The sequence below is a fragment of the Entelurus aequoreus genome, linkage group LG14, assembly GCF_033978785.1.
Source record: "Entelurus aequoreus isolate RoL-2023_Sb linkage group LG14, RoL_Eaeq_v1.1, whole genome shotgun sequence".
NCBI lineage: Eukaryota > Metazoa > Chordata > Actinopteri > Syngnathiformes > Syngnathidae > Entelurus > Entelurus aequoreus.
In genome coordinates, this window is record NC_084744.1 from 52,088,400 (window position 1) to 52,106,133 (window position 17,734).

The following is a 17,734-nucleotide window of genomic DNA, read 5'->3' on the forward strand; positions in this document are numbered from 1 at the left end:
CTTGCTTAGATTTGTTTGGGTTCCAACAAATAGAGCCTGGAACTGATTCTGACAGAGCACAGGAAGTTTCCACATGAGCTGACTCCCAAGCAGCGTCGCCCCATTACTCGGGATGATGTTTGATAAGAAATTAACGAGTTCGAGCCTATTATCGAATTCTCTTATCGAACCGATTCCTTATCGATTCTCTTATCGAGTCCAGATAGGTTGTTGTATATGGAAAAAAACACACAATATTTGGTTTAACAAAAGCTCACTTTTATTATATAAGAAGAAAAAAAAATCTAATAAATAAATAAATATTGACTGTTACCCCCCTAAAAAAATAAAATAAAATAAATAAATACTGACTATTGTTACCCAAAGTATATTAAGTGGGATTTTTAAGAAAAACAAATATATACAGTAACACAAAAACAACCTGTCTCTGTGATCACTATAAGTGTATAAATAATAATATAGTGTTAAATAAAATCAGTCCCTTGGGCACAAAACTGAAAATAATACAGCTCTCCAAAAAGTGCACTTCTGCTGCTATTTGACATAACTGCTTGTTATGATGCTTTGACATTTTTGCACTTTATTGAAAGAAAATTCTATGAAGAGAAAAGTTGTTTGCAAATGTGGTTACAATGCTAAAAAAATGAAAAGTTAAAGCTAAAAAAAGAAATACACTTTATTGAGTTAACATTATTTTTTTATAGGGGGAAAGATGTGACGTTATGAGGTAGGAATATAACAACTACACTACCCAGCATGCAATGGGAGTGACGAGCATGCGCGGTATCCCCGAAAAGTGTTGTTGCATGTCGTCACCCGGCAGCTAAGAATGAGGTTATGAGCACGCTGTGAAAGTAAACGTCAAGATTTCAGCCAACACGCCTCGTCTGCATTATTTATAATTAGACAGACAACACATATACAGTGTGATTTTGTTTTGTTTACAATGAAAGAAAAACAAAAGTTAAAAAAGGGAGATGTGTTGTATATATATGTATGTGCTGCGGTTGCTTTAAGAACGTTGCAACAGCTGCCGTAAAGGAGGTGCGTTGCTAGCCTGGTTGGTCGTAAAAGTGTTGGTCATGTGTTTGTACCCTGCTCAAATCTCTCAGTAAAGTTATTCATTGGATTATACCTTTTGTTTTGAACTTTATTACACCTTGGAGCGCTTTTTCCGGTACATTATTTTTCCTGCTTTCGCTATGTGCGCCTAATGACTGAGCTATGTGACGTAATTTCTTGTGATGTCACACGGAGCATTTCTAGTCGGGACGGGAGTCGTTCCCAGGGATTCGAATAAAGAACCAACTCTTTTTCTTTACTATAGTGGTCTCGATAACGGGTACCGGTTCTCAAAAAGGGATTCGAGTCCGAGGACTCGGTTCTTTTCTTATCGAACAACCGGGAAAACCGGTTTCGAGTATCATCCCTAACCATTACCCACTTTATTCTCATCCAATAATTTTGTACAGCACCTGCTTTTCCCAGGCGGTCTCCCATCCAAGTACTAACCAGGCCTGACCCGGCTTAGCTTACGAGATCTGATGAGATCGGGCGTGCTCAGGGTAGTATGGCCGTAAGCCTTGGGAAGAGGTTGAATCCTTCACCTACCTTGGACGGTATAGCTCGGTTGGTAGAGTGGCCGTGCCATCAACCTGAGGGTTGCAGGTTCGATCCCCGCTTCCGCCATCCTAGTCACTGCCGTTGTGTCCTTGGGCAAGACACTTTACCCACCTGCTCCCAGTGCCACCCACACTGGTTTAAATGTAACTTAGATATTGGGTTTTCACTATGTAAAGCGCTTTGAGTCACTAGAGAAAAGCGCTATATAAATATAATTCACCTTGGCAGTGTGATTGACAAACATGGCGGCACAGATGCTGACATAAAAGCACGAATCAGGAAGGGACTTGTTGCGTTTACCCAACTGCGTAACATTTGGATCTCGAAAGAACTGACCCTCAACACCGAAGTCAGATTATTTAACTCCAACATCAAAGCAGTCCTATTATATGGAGCAGAGACCCGGAGAACCACAGCTGACACCGTCCAAAAAGCGCAGGTCTTCACTAACAGCTGCCTGCGGAACATTCTCCACATCCGATGGCCAGACACCATCAGCAATACTGAACTATGGCAAAGAACAAATCAGCTTCCCGCGGAAGTGGAAATTAAGAAACGCAGATGGCGCTGGATAGGCCACACTCTGCGTAAGCCCACAAATACCATTACTAGACAAGCCCTAAAATGGAACCCGCAGGGGAAGCGGAAAAGTGGCCGTCCCAGAAACACCTGGAGGCAGACACGAAGGGCATGAAGTTGACCTGGACACAACTGGAGACAACGGCCCAAGACAGAAATGCCGGGAGATCACTTGTTGACGGCCTATGCACCAGAAGGGGCAGTAGGCGTTAAGTAAATAAAGTAATCATTCTGTGTTTCGGCTACAAAAAAGTGTGTTTGTGTGCCGATTCCTCAGCATGTGTCAAAACACAGGAAGTGCAGGTAGGAGGACCTTTAAAAATGTCAACAGAAGGATCTCACGAGAGAGCGACTTATTATCGGCCGGGCCGGTATTAGGCACTTTGCTGAATATCGGTATGGGCCTTTTTTTGTTTGTTTTATCCATCTCAGCATTTTTTTATTCATTTTTTGACATTATACACATATATTACCAGTATTTAGATTTTTTTTAACAGAAAAATCAGTGAAGCTCCAATGTTTGTCCTGCATGACAAAAGTTACCTTTTTGCTGGAGCCCAATATTATGTATTTTTTTTCCAAATGTATTTAAAAATAAAAATTACTCTCATTGTCAACAATTCTTCCCAATAATGTTTTAATTATAAATAAATATAAATAAATACCCTGAGAGTTTCTGCCCTTCTTTCCAGTGTCTTCCCAGTTTAGTTGTGTGTATTTTTGTGGATGTTGGACAAAGACGATGGATAATGGATGAGGACGAGGGACGAGGAAGATGGATGATGGACAAAGACAATGGACGAGTACGATAGATGACGACGATAGGCGAGGACTACGGATGATGGACGAAGATGATGCAAAATGGATGATGACTATAGACGAGGAAGACGGATGATGGACGAGGACGGTGGACACGGACCTTAATGATGGACAAAGACGATGGACGAGGCCGACAGACGAGGACGAGGACAATGGACAATGACGATGGATGATGGAAGAGGATGATAGATAATGGTAGAGGACGATGGACAATGGATGAAGACGATTGACTATGGACGAGGACGATGGACGAAGACGATGGACAAAGACGATGATTGACAATGGATGAGGACGAAGGACAAAGACGATAAACGAGAGACGAAGACGATGGACAAGGACGATGGATGATGGACAAGGACAATGGATGATGGTTGAGGACAATGGACGATGAATGAAGACGCTGGACAATGGACAAGGATGATGGAGGATTAACAAAGACGATGGATAAAGACGATGGGTTATGGACGAAGACGACGAACGTTGACGGAAGACAATGGACGAGGACAATGTACGAAGACAATCGGCGAGGACGATGGACGAAGACAATTGACATGGGCGAGGACGAAGACGATGGACGAAAGACGATGGTTGAGGACATAAGACAAAGACGATGGACAATGGATGATGGACGAAGACAATTGGACGAGGACGATGGACGAAGATAATTGACAAGGACGAAGACGAACGAGGGATGAGGACATCAGACAAGGATGATGGATGATGGACAAGGACAATCGACAAGGACGATGGACAATGACGATGGACAAGGACGATGGACGAAGACAATTGACAAGGACAAAGACGATGAAAGAGGATGATGGGCGAGGACGATGGACAAGGATGAAGATGACGGACGATAGACGATGGACGAAGACGATGGACAAAGACGAGGACGAAGACCATGGGCGATGAACGAGAACGATGGACAAGAACAATGGACAAGGACGATGGCTGATGGACAAGGATAATGGACAATGGATGATAGACGAGGACGATGGACGAAGACAATGGACGAGGACGATGAACAATGGATCAAGACGATGGATAAAGACGATGAACGAACGGACAAGGACGATGGACGAAAATGACTGACGATGGACAAAGACGATTAAAAAAAACGAGCACGAAGATGATGGATGATGGACGATAGACGATGGACGATGAACAATGGATCAAGACGATGGATAAAGACGATGAACGAACGGACAAGGACGATGGACGAAAATGACTGACGATGGACAAAGACGATTAAAAAAAACGAGCACGAAGATGATGGATGATGGACGATAGACGATGGACAATGGAAGATGGACAAAGACGATGGAGGACGGACAATCAACGAAGACGATTGACAAGGACGATGGATGAGGACGATGGACGAGGACGAGAACGATTGATGATGGACGAGGGCGATAGACGACGGGCGATAGACGATAGGACGAGGACAAGTTGCCTGAACCGGAAAGAAAACACAACAACTCTGATCTGCATTCAACCAGCGTTTCCTCATCAGGACAGAAAGGTGGTTGTTTCATTGTGGAAGGGACAAGGTTTTAATCAACGCCATGGCCAGAAGTGGCTCACCTCGCAAATTAGCATATTCTGTTCAGCACAATATGCTCACTCTCATGATTTGATTTATAAAATCATTTTTGGCAGCGGCGTCTGAAGAAGACTTTGTTTTATTTTATTTGACAACACAAATTGAATGAAACACTTTTGTCTCTTTAAAATGCCAGCTTGTGTCTTTCAGACTCACCAAATGTACGTCACAGCTCTCATATTTTACGTTTTTATATCTTCTCAAAGGACATTGCCCTAGAAATATATCTGTATATCCTTCAGTGTGCAGCTTTTGGAGCAGCATACAGAGCTGTGGTTCAGTAAGTGGAACCTGAATTGGCACACAAGTGTGGAGTAAGAAAATGGTGTTTTAGCAACAGTCAACCATTGTGGTCTCAGCATAATGTCTCAGAGCCTGCATGAGTCCAGCCAGCACTACAGAAGCTGTGGTTCATTGAGTGAAGGCTGAATGTGTAGCAAGATAATGGTGTTTTACAAACAGTCAATCAGGGTGGTCACATCATTTCAGACCAGGGGACGCAAAAGTGCTTCCTGCACAAGGGAGCTACGGTTCACTGAGGTGGACCTAAATTGGTACGAAACTCTGTAGCAACATATTTGCTGTGGTTCCCTAGTGTAGAACCTGAATTGGTACACAAGTGTGTAGCAGGAAAATTGTGTTTTAGTTACAGTCAAGAATGCTGGTCACAGCATCACAGGTCAGGGGCTGCACGAGTGCTGCCAGCAATAGAGGAGCTGTGATTTAATGAATGGAACCTGAATTGCTACACAAATATTCAGCAAAATAATTGTGTTTTACTAACAATCCAGCATGGTGTCTACAGCATTACGGTGAAAGGGCTGCACGAGTGCTGCCACCACTGGATGAGCTGTGGTTCCTTGTTTATAACTTTGATTTCTACACAAGTGTATAGCAGGACAATTGTGTTTTGGTAAAATTCAAGAATGCTGGTCACAGCATCACAAGTCAGGGGCTGCATGAGTGCTTCCAGCAATAGAGGAGCTGCGATTTAATGAATGGGACCTGAATTGCTACACAAATATTCAGCAAAATAATTGTGTTTTACTAACAACCCAGCATGGTATTTACAGCAATACGGTGAAGGGGCTGCACGAGTGCTGTCACCACTGGATGAGCTGTGGTTCCTTGTGTATAACTTGAATTGGTACACAAGTGTATAGCAGGACAATTGTGTTTTAGTAACAGCCAAGAATGCTGGTGACAGCATCCCAGGTCAGGGGCTGCACGAGTGCTTCCAGCAATAGAAGAGCTGTGATTTAATGAATGGAACCTGAATTGCTACACAAATATTCAGCAAAATAATTGTGTTTTACTAACAATCCAGCACGGCGTCTACAGAATTATGGTGAAGGGGCTACACGAGTGCTGCCACCACTTGAGGAGCTGTGGTTCCTTGTGTATAACTTGAATTTGTACACAAGTGTATAGCAGAGACATTGTGTTTTAGTAACAGTCAAGAATGCTGGTCACAGCATATAAGGTCAGGGGCTGCACGAGTGCTTCCAGCAATAGAGGAGCTGTGATTTAATGAATGGAACCTGAATTGCTTCACAAATATTCAGCAAAATAATTGTGTTTTACTAACAACCCAGCATGGTGTCTACAGCATTACGGTGAAAGGGCTGCACGAGTGCTGCCACCACTGGATAAGCTGTGGTTCCTTGTGTATAACTTGAATTGGTACACAAGTGTATAGCAGGACAATTTTGTTTTAGTAACAGTCAAGAATGCTGGTCACAGCATCACAGGTCAGGGGCTGCATGAGTGCTTCCAGCAATAGAGGAGCTGCGATTTAATGAATGGAACCTGAATTGCTACACAAATATTCAGCAAAATAATTGTGTTTTAATAACAACCCAGCATGGTGTCTACAGCATTACGGTGAAGGGGCTGCACGAGTGCTGCTACCACTGGAGGAGCTGTGGTTCCGTGTGTATAACTTGAATTGGTACACAAGTGTATAGCAGGACAATTGTTTTAGTAACAGTCAAGAAAGCTGGTCAGAGCATCACAGGTCAGGGGCTGCACGAGTGCTGCCAGCAAAAGGGGAGCTGTAGTTCATTGTGTATAACCTGTCTTGGGAGACAAGTGCCTAGCAGGAAAATTGTAGTTTACCAACAGTCAAGAATGCCGACTGCAGCATCGCAGGTCATGGGCTGCACGAGTGCTGCTAGTAACAGTGGAGCTCCAAATCAATGAGAGTAACATGATCTGGTACACAAATATGTAGCAAAATACTTTTGTTTTACCAACAGTCCAGCATGGTGTCTACAGCAGAGTTTCATGTTCCGCGATTTAATCAAAACACAAAGCGACCGCGATGGATGGACAAGAAGATGACAGAAAATATATCTCTGTCAAAAATCAGAACTTTGTTTTAATACCTTGACAAATGTGAGATTAATATATAAGTAAAGAAGCGCAGGCAGCAGCTCACACATTCTCATACTTTCTGTAACATCCAGGAAAAAAATATGTCAGAAATGGCAGAATGAAGATAGAGAAAAAGAAGAAGCTTATCGACTACAAAGGCAGACGCACACAAAATTTCAGGACTTATGCAGATCCCAAATACGGATCAGCAGGTACCAGAAGGTAAGAAAAGTTGCTTTTGCATAATATTGCGTAACAAAACGCCAGATAATGTCTTACCTTATACACACGCCATAATAATACTCGTATGTTGAAGCACAGTACAATCCATCAAGCGGTGCGGCTTCATAGCTTACCAAAGTCGTAGTAAAACATTTTGATGGATTTTTGAGCGCCGTGTGTAATGTTCTATATTTTCAATGGAGCATATAAAATGTTGGTGTTGTTTACTTGAATCATATTGCCATCATAGTGCAGCCTACACTTATCGCTTATGTTTGACTGTCACACTTGTCATTTCACATGTCTACATGAAGGATTCACAATATTTCAGGGTTCCTCACGAGGAAACTTTACAAAGTATTAAATCCAGAAACTGTTTCAAAATGGTATACAATTTAGTAGATGGTGAGGTATTGTGACGTAGAAATATGCCATATTTTTACCAATTTCCCAGGAGATGTTCAATATTTTGAAATGCAAATGTTGATTCTCCTCTCAGACACACAGAACTCTCTAATAACTAAAGCTATTTGGGTGAATAATGTAAACTCACTACACCGGTATGTTTTAGCGCTTTCATGGCGAGTTTACTGACGGATATAAGTAAGAACTTTACACTACTTTATATTAGAAATGGCAACAGCGGAGGATGAATGTCCCATAACAAGAAGATAGAGAAAAAGAAGTAGCTTAAAGGCCTACTGAAAGCCACTACTACCGACCACGCAGTCTGATAGTTTATATATCAATGATGCAATCTTAACATTGCAACACATGCCAATACGGCCGGGTTAACTTGTAAAGTGCAATTTTAAATTTCCCGGGGAACTTCCGGTTCAAAACGCCTTTGGAGGATGACGTATGCGCGTGACGTCGCGAGGGCCACGGAAGTGTTTGGACCCTTTTGGACACAATACACAGAGCTCTGTTTTCTTTGACAAAATTCCACAGTATTCTGGACATCTGTGTTGGTGAATCTTTTGCAATTTGTTTAATGAACAATGGAGGCTGCAAAGAAGAACGTTGTAGGTGGGATCGGTGTATTAGCGGCTGGCTGTAGCAACACAACAAGGAGGACTTTGTTGGATAGCAGACGCGCTAGCGGCGAAATCACCTTGACTTCCTACGTCTCCGGGCCGCCGACCGCATCGTCGATCGCTGGAACGCAGGTGAGCACGGGTGTTGATGAGCAGATGAGGGCTGGCTGGCGTAGGTGGAGCGCTAATGTTTTTATCATAGCTCTGACGAGGTCCCGTTGTTAAGTTAGCGTCGTTAGCAACAGCATTGCTAGGCTTCGACAGGCTTCGAATACACATTAACCGTGTATTTACATGTCCAGTGCTTGGTTCGGTGTCTCCTGATAGTAGTATTGTTGATCTTCGGTCCATCCTTCCAGTCAGGGATTTATTTATTTTGTTTTTATCTGCATTTGAGACAGATGCTATCACGTTAGCTCATGCTAAAGAGCTTCGTCGATGTATTGTCGTGGAGATAAAAGTCACTGAATGTCCATTTCGCCTTCTCGACTCTCATTTTCAAGAGGATATAGTATCCGAGGTGGTTTAAAATACAAATCCGTGATCCACAATAGAAAAAGGAGAGAGTGTGGATTCCAATAAGCCAGCTTGTACCTAAGTTACGGTCAGAGCGAAAAAATATATCTCTTGAACTGCATTCTAGTCCGTCACTCTAACGTTCCTCATCCACGAATCTTTCATCCTCGCTCAAATTAATGGGGTAATCGTCACTTTCTCGCTCCGAATATCTCTCGCTCCATTGTAAACAACGGGGAATTGTAAGCAGCACTACCGCTTGTGACGTCACGCTACTTCCGGTAGGGGCAAGGTTTTTTTTTTATCAGCGAGCAAAAGTTGCGAACTTTATCGTCGATTTTCTCTACTAAATCCTTTCAGCAAAAATATAGCAATATCGCGAAATGATCAAATATGACACATAGAATGGATCTGCTATTCCCGTTTAAATAAAAAAAATTAATTTCAGTAGGCCTTTAACGACTACGGTCTACAAAGGCGGACGTGCGCAAATTATCAGGACTTATGCAGATCTCAAATACAGATCAGCAGGTACCAGACTGTAAGAAAAGTTGCTTTTGCATATTATTGCGGAACAAAACGCCAGATAATACGTCTTACCTTATACACACGCCATAATAATACTCGTATGTTGAAGCACAGTACAATCCATCAAGTGGTGCGGCTTCATAGCTTACCAAAGTCGTACTAAAACATTTTGATGGATTTTTGAGCGCCGTGTGAAATGTTCCATATTTTCAATGAAACATAAAATTTTTGGGTTGTTTACTTGAGTCACATTGCAGTCTACACCTATCTCTTATGTATGACTACCAACATATTGCAGTCTACACGTATATATTATGTGTGACTGCCATCTGCTGGTCACACTTATTATTTCACCATGTACCAAATAAAATAGCTTCAAGGTCGGTAAGCACAAGCAAAATTATTCTGTACATTAGGCGTACTGTCGAGTTGAGAAAATGAAAGGATTTTAAATGCGCCTTATAGTCCGGAAAATACGGTACTTCAAAGTAGATCGGCGTGACTTCTTTTAGCAGGTGTACCCCGACAATGCTCGGGAGACACTATGAATCGCGCCCTTTCAGGTGAAAAGCCTCTTATTTCAAGAGAAAGCTGCCACCGCTTGAGTAAATCCCTCCTAAAGTGCTCGTCGTAAAGTCAGGACGAGGACGAGGAATAGTCCGGGCCGTGAGTCACAATCATCCCCATGAGTTGAGATGGAAGCGGTGAAATTGGACACTTTGGCCTTCGTGGCCCCCGGCCAAGCAAAAGCGACTTTTTCTGCGTTTTAGCTCGATCACATTTGAAAGCCAAGTCGGACAATGGCTGCAGGGGTCCGGAAACTGGGACACTTTGAAAGATTTAATACGACGTGTTTTATTTATTCTGCCAACAATAAGTCGAGAGTAGTTGTTGAAAGAAAGACAAGACAATGTAATTGAGTGGACGCTGGGATCATTCGTTCCAATTGTATTATATCCCTCTTTCTGGCTTTACTTTCACTTTCACTTTCTCTCGTCTGCCGTTAAGAATTAATGCGGCGAGCCAAAGTCCCTAATGTGGATTAGCTATGCGCCGCGATGTGTGCCAGGAATCCCTCTGAGCTCCATGCGGTGATTAAAAGCAGCGCCATGGTGGCATGTGAGCGCGCATGAGAGACGACATGAGAAGACCTCGCCTCTCTATTTACACGCCCGCACCTTCAAGGGATGAGCACGTGGACTTAATCCTGCCTGGAAAATGACATTTGACGGGAACAAGCAACAGATGTTTGACAACCACTGCGGTACTCCATCTGATGTCTGCAGAATGACTTTTTTTTACTCTTCAACTTTTACTACAACTGTTGAACAGCAACAGGAGACCAAAAAACCTGGAATTAAACTAATTTCACCATCAAGCTGGACAAAGACCGTCAGTCCCGGACTATTACAACCAGGGGTCGCCAACCAGTCGATCTTTGGGACTCTACCAGTCGATCTCTGGGACCCTACCAGTCGATCTTCGGGACCCAACCAGTCGATCTCTGGGACCCTACCAGTCGAACTTTGGGACCCTACCAGTCGAACTTTGGGACCCCACCAGTCGATCTTTTGGACCCCACCAGTCGATCTTTGGGACCCCACCAGTCGATCTTTGGGACCCTACCAGTTGATCTTTGGGACCCTACCAGTCGATCTTTGGGACCCCACCAGTCGAGCTTTGGGACCCTACCAGTCGAGCTTTGGGACCCTACCAGTCGAGCTTTGGGACCCTACCAGTCAATCTTTGGGACCCTACCAGTCAATCTTTGGGACCCCACAAGTCAATCTTTGGGACCCTACCAGTCAATCTTTGGGACCCTACCAGTCGATTTTTGGGACCATACCAGTCGATCTTTGGGACCCTACCAGTCGATCTTTGGGACCATACCAGTCAATAATAATAACAATAATAATGGATTAGATTTTATATAGCGCTTTTCTATTATTAGATACTCAAAGCGCTCACAGAGAAGTGAGAACCCATCATTCATTCACATCTGGTGGTGGTAAGCTACATTTGTAGCCACAGCTGCCCTGGGTTAGACTGACGGAAGCGAGGCTGCCAGTTTGCGCCTACGGCCCCTCCGACCACCACCTATCATTCATTCATCATTCATTCACCAGTGTAAGCGGCACCGGGGGCAAAGGGGAAGTGTCCTGCCTAAGGACACAACGGCAGCGATTTGGATGTCAAGAGGCGGGGAGCGAACCTGCAACCTTCAGGTTTCTGGCACGGCCGCTCTACCCACTACGCCATGCCGTCCCTACCAGTCAATCTTTGGGACCCCACCAGTCGATCTTTGGGACCCCACCAGTCGATCTTTGGGACCCTACCAGTCGATCTTTGGGACCCCACCAGTCGATCTTTGGGACCCCACCAGTCGATCTTTGGGACTCTACCAGACGATCTTTGGGATCACGAAACAGGCACACATTTTAACCCATGGACACGCGCACACGACTCGCCTCTCTCTCTTCAGCCTCTCATCTGGTCTTGCAAAGGCGCATGGCATGACGTGCACAAAAATCCTCGACCGTTGCAAAGCATCTGACATTTTCTAGCTTCCAACATAAGCGTAACGTAAGCGGCGTTACGATAAGAGTTACATTGCAGCCGTTACCACAAATGTATTACAGTAAGTGGTAAACTGCAGCCGCTACAGTAAGCGTTACAGTGAGCTTCACAGTAAGTGTTACAGTTAACTTTACTATAAGAGTTCCATTGCAGCCGTTACAATAAGTGTTACAGTGTTACACTGCAGCCGTTACAGTAAGCATTAGAGTAGGCCTTACACTTTTGCCGTTAGAGTAAACATTACATAAAAGAGTTACAGCAAGCGTTACAGAAAGCGTTACAGAAAGCGTTACAATATGTCTAACAATAAAGGTTACTGTAAACGTTACAGTAAGTGTTACAGCAAATGTTACAGTGGGCACTACATTAAGCGTTACAGCAAGTGTAACAGTTAGTGTTACAGTAAGCGGTACACTGCCTCCGTCACAGTCAGTAATACAGCAAACGTTACACTGAAGCTGTTACAGTCAGCGTTACAGTAAGCGTTACAGCGAGCTTTACAGTAAGCGTTGCGGTTAGCCATACAAAAAGCCTTACAAAAAGCATTACGGCAAGCGTTACAGTAGGCATTACAGTAAGTGTTACACTTGAGCCGTTACAGTAAGCGTTACTTTAAGGCTTGCTGTAACTCTTTTATGTAACGCGTACTGTAACGGCTCAAGTGTAACACTTACTGTAATGCCCACTGTAACGCCTGCCGTAATGATTTTTGTAAGGCTTTTTGTAAGGCTAACCGTAACGCTTACTCTAATGATAACTGTAACGCTGACTGTAACAGCTTCAGTGTAACGTTTACTGTAATGCTTACTGTAACGGAGGCAGTGTAACGCTTACTGTAACACGTACTGTTACGCTTCCTGTAATGCTTTTTGTAAGGCTAACTGTAACCCTTAATGTAATGCTTGCTGTAACACTTATTGTTAGACCTATTTTAACGCTTACTGTAAGGGCTGCAGTGCAAAGCTTATTTTAACGCTTACTGTAACGGCTGCAGCGTAACACTTACTGTAAGGCTTGCTGTAACTCTTTTATGTGAGTGTTACGCTGCAGCCGTTACAGTAAGCGTTAAAATAAGCTTTACACTGCAGCCCTTACAGTAAGCGTTACAATAGGTCTAACAATAAGTGTTACAGCAAGCATTACAGTAAGGGTTACAGTTAGCCTTACAAAAAGTATTACAGCAAGCGTAACAGTAAGCGTTACACTGCCTCCGTTACAGTAAGCATTACAGTAAACATTACACTGAAGCTGTTACAGTCAGCGTTACAGTTAGCATTAGAGTAAGCGTTACAGCGAGCTTCACAGTAAGCGTTACGGTTAGCCTTACAAACAGCGTCACGACAAGCATTTCAGTGGGCATTACAGTAAGCGTTACAGTAAGTGTTATAGTAAGCGTTACAGTAAGCGCTATACTGCCGCTGTTACAGCAAGCATTACAGTAAACATTGCAGTTAGAGTTACAGTAAGCATTACAGTAACTGTTACAGTAACCGTTACAATAAGCGCTACTGTAAGCGTTTGAGTGAGCGTTTGAGTGAGCGTTTCAGTGAGCATTACAGTAAGCTTCACAGCAAGCGTTATAGTAAGCGTTACATTGGGTGTTGCAGTAAGTGTTACAGGCCTACTAAAACTCACTACTACCGACCACGCAGTCTGATAGTTTATATATCAATGATGAAATCTTAACATTGCAACACATGCCAATACGGCCGGGTGAACTTATAAAGTGCAATTTTTAATTTCCCGCTAAACTTCCGGTTGAAAACGTCTATGTATGATGACGTATGAGCGTGACGTCAATCGTTGAAACGGAAGTATTCGGACACCATTGTATCCAATACAAAAAGCTCGGTTTTCATCGCAAAATTCCACAGTATTCTGGACATCTGTGTTGGTGAATCTTTTGCAATTTGTTTAATGAACAATGGAGACTGCAAAGAAGAAAGCTTTAGGTGGGATCGGTGTATTAGCGGTGGGCTGCAGCAACACAACAAGGAGGACTTTGACTTGGATAGCAGACGCGCTATCCGACGCTAGCCGCCGACCGCATCCATGATCGGGTGAAGTCCTTTGTCGCTCCGTCGATCGCTGGAACGCAGGTGAGCACGGGTGTTGATGAGCAGATGAGGGCTGGCTGGCGTAGGTGTATAGCTAATGTTTTTAGCATAGCTCTGTGAGGTCCCGTTGCTAAGTTAGCTTCAATGGCGTCGTTAGCAACAGCATTGTTAAGCTTCGCCAGGCTGGAAAGCATTAACCGTGTATTTACATGTCCATGGTTTAATAGTATTGTTGATTTTCTGTCTATCCTTCCAGTCAGGGGTTTATTTATTTTGTTTCTATCTGCAGTTAAGGCCGATGCTATCACGTTAGCTCCGTAGCTAAAGTGCTTCGCCGATGTATTTTTGTGGAGATAAAAGTCACTGTGAATGTCCATTTTGCGTTCTGGACTCTCATTTTCAAGAGGATATAGTATCCGAGGTGGTTTAAAATACAAATCCGTGATCCACAATAGAAAAAGGAGAGAGTGTGGAATCCAATGAGCCAGCTTGTACCGAAGTTACGGTCAGAGCGAAAAAAGATGCGTCCTGCACTGCACTCTAGTCCTTCACTCTCATGTTCCTCATCCACGAATCTTTCATCCTGGCTCAAATTAATGGGGTAATCGTCGCTTTCTCGGTCCGAATCGCTCTCGCTGCTGGTGTAAACAATGTGCAGATGTGAGGAGCCTTTCAACCTGTGACGTCACGCTACTTCCGGTACAGGCAAGGCTTTTTTTTTGATCAGCGACCAAAAGTTGCGAACTTTATCGTCAATGTTCTCTACTAAATCCTTTCAGCAAAAATATGGCAATATCGCAAAATGATCAAGTATGACACATAGAATGGATCTGCTATCCCCGTTTAAATAAGAAAATTTCATTTCAGTAGGCCTTTACAGTGGCTGTTACAACAACTGTCACGGTAAGCGTGACAGTAAACGTTACAATGCAGCCGTTACAGTAAGAGTTACATAGCAGCCGTTACAGTAGGTTCTCAATTATTTACTGTTACGCCCCCCCCTAGAAAAAATAAAATATTGCGCCCCCACATATTGTGCCCCCAAACACACACTCCACAGTACCATCTGTCCATAAAACTGTACTTCTGCATAACATTGTAAGCTTATTAATATTAAAGGAAACCACACACCGGTCTTTCCTCGTCTCCCACCATAGATGCAGTGAAGTCAAGTGTTACATATCCTCCTTCATATGTTTCTCGCACCCTTCCCAAATAGTGCCCACGCCACTATTTGAGAAGGACTGCGTTACAATAAGCTTTACATTTCGGCCGCTACAGTAAGCATTGCATCAAAGAGTTACAGTGAGCGTTACAGCAAGGACCGTTGCCCTCGGTGTTGCTCGCCAATTGCTTCCCAGACTACAAGCTCGACCCCGATCTGCAGGGTCTGCTGCTTTACAAAACAATTAGATTATTTCATCTTCTGCTTAAATGGGCGCTTGCAGCAGCCAGCGCCGTTGCCACGGTGACAGACGCTTGTGGCGGAGGTGCCCCGACAGCAACAAAACGAGCCATTCTGTCAAAGCGCTCGCTTATTAAAACGTCCTCAAGACTTCATTTTGGGCCCATTTGCCGGAAGATGGGACGGGAAGGGCAGAGAGTTGGAAATGACACAACCCCGTTGCTTTATGTCGAGAGAGAAGAATGAAATGTTCATCTTTGAATGTCTTTAACGTAATAAAGTGTAGCCTGTAAATGTTTCAACAGAGGAAGTTCAACTGACTTGACTCAAGTTATCCCACAAAGAAATATAAACATCTCCTAAACTGGATTTGACATGTACATTTACACTAGGGGTGTCTTTATATACTTATTATTACGTCCTTAACAGACAAGTCATTGTAATGTCTGCTCGTGGAAAAAAAACATCCGAATCTACGATTTGACAATGGGCATATACACCACACACACACCCTCCCCCACACCACCGCTCGTTTCCCCTTGGGGTGATGGACGGCTGGCAGTGCTTCATAGCAGCAGTCGACCTCCAGGGCCCCAACTCCCCCTTAGGAGCCCAGTCTAGATTGTATTATTTTACTCATCTTTTTCCCCAGCGTTTGACCTTTTTGTTATCTTTTACGGGGCACCTCGTGATCTTGAACGGGTTTGTGCTGAAAACATAGTTTCGTTGTACTTGTGCAATGACAATATCGTCCTATCCTATCCTATCCTTATATCGGTCCAATATCATAAAAAAAAAAGGATGTGATGATATCAGCTGGCATGCAAAATGTGTGATATCATATCGGATATAAGGAATCCTGCTGACTTTCACACAAATCCATGAGTAACAACATTTTAAAGTGCATGCAGAGAGAGATACAAATGCTGGATGCTGACTACTCATCATAACTGCACTACATGAGTAGGTTGCCCACAGCCACAGCTGTTAATGCCAGTGTTATTTAATATTGAATAAAGCGGTAGTTAAGTAAGTTAGTCAGAAAGTTAAGTAGGGGTGTCCCAGTCCCGTTTTGATATCGAATATCAGTCCGATAGCAGCAAAAAAAAAAACCAGCATTGGAATAAAAGCAGACCAGCAGCGTGTTTACTTGTGTGATATTATGTGTGATACAAGCAGAGATACGTGTAAAAACTCACGTGTGATATCAAATGCGATACAAGCAGTCCTGCAGCCTGTTTACTTGTGTGTGATGTCATGTAAAACACCAGCAGTCCTGCAGAGTGTTTACTTGCGTGTGATATCATGTACGGTACAAGCAGTCCTGCAATGTGTTTACTAATGTGTGCTATCATGTGCGATACAAGCAGTCCTGCAGCATGTTTACTTCTGTGTGATATCACGTGCGATACAAGCAGTCCTGCAGCGTGTTACATGTGTGTGATATCATGTGCAATACAAGCAGTCCTGCAGCGTGTTTACTTGTGTGTGATATCATGTGCAATACAAGCAGTCCTGCAGCGTGTTTACTTGTGTGTGATATCATGTGCGACACAAGGAGACCTGCAGCGTGTTTACTTGTGTGATATCATGTGCGATACAAGCAGTCTTGCAATATGTTTACTTATATGTGACATCATGTGCGATACAAGCAGTCCTGCAGCGTGTTAACTTGTGTGTGATATCATGTGTGATACAAGCAGTCCTGTAGCGTGCTTACTTGTGTGTGATATCATGTGCGACACAAGGAGACCTGCAGCGTGTTTACTTGTGTGATATCATGTGCGATACAAGCAGTCTTGCAATATGTTTACTTATATGTGACATCATGTGCGATACAAGCAGTCCTGCAGCGTGTTTACTTGCGTGTGATATAATGTACGATACAAGCAGTCCTGCAATATGTTTACATATGTGATAGCATGTGCGATACAGACAGTCCTGTCGTGTGTTTACTTGTGTGTGATATCATGTGCGATACAAGCAGTCATGCAGCGTGTTTACTTGTGTGTGATATCATGTGCGATACAAGCAGTCCTGCAATATGTTTACTTATATGTGATAGCATGTGCGGTACAAGCAGTCCTGCAGCGTGTTTACTTCTGTGTGATATCATGTGCGACACAAGGAGACCTGCAGCGTGTTTACTTCTGTGTGATATCATTTGCGATACAAGCAGTCATGCAGCGTGTTTACTTGTGTGTGATATCATGTGCAATACAAGCAGTCCTGCAATATGTTTACTTATATGTGATAGCATGTGCGATACAAGCAGTCCTGCAGCGTGTTTACTTCTGTGTGATATCATGTGCGACACAAGGAGACCTTCAGCGTGTTTACTTCTGTGTGATATCATGTGCGACACAAGGAGACCTGCAGCGTGTTTACTTGT

The 17,734-nt window shown here is 43.5% G+C and overlaps 1 protein-coding gene and 1 pseudogene across 2 annotated transcripts in view; both read right to left on the reverse strand.

The window, feature by feature from the left end:
- Positions 1–17,734, reverse strand: part of fstl4 (follistatin-like 4) — a 404,450-nt gene that overhangs the window by 191,444 nt on the left and 195,272 nt on the right. The window lies entirely within an intron of this gene.
- On the reverse strand, positions 1,464–1,582 carry LOC133665495 (5S ribosomal RNA; annotated as a pseudogene).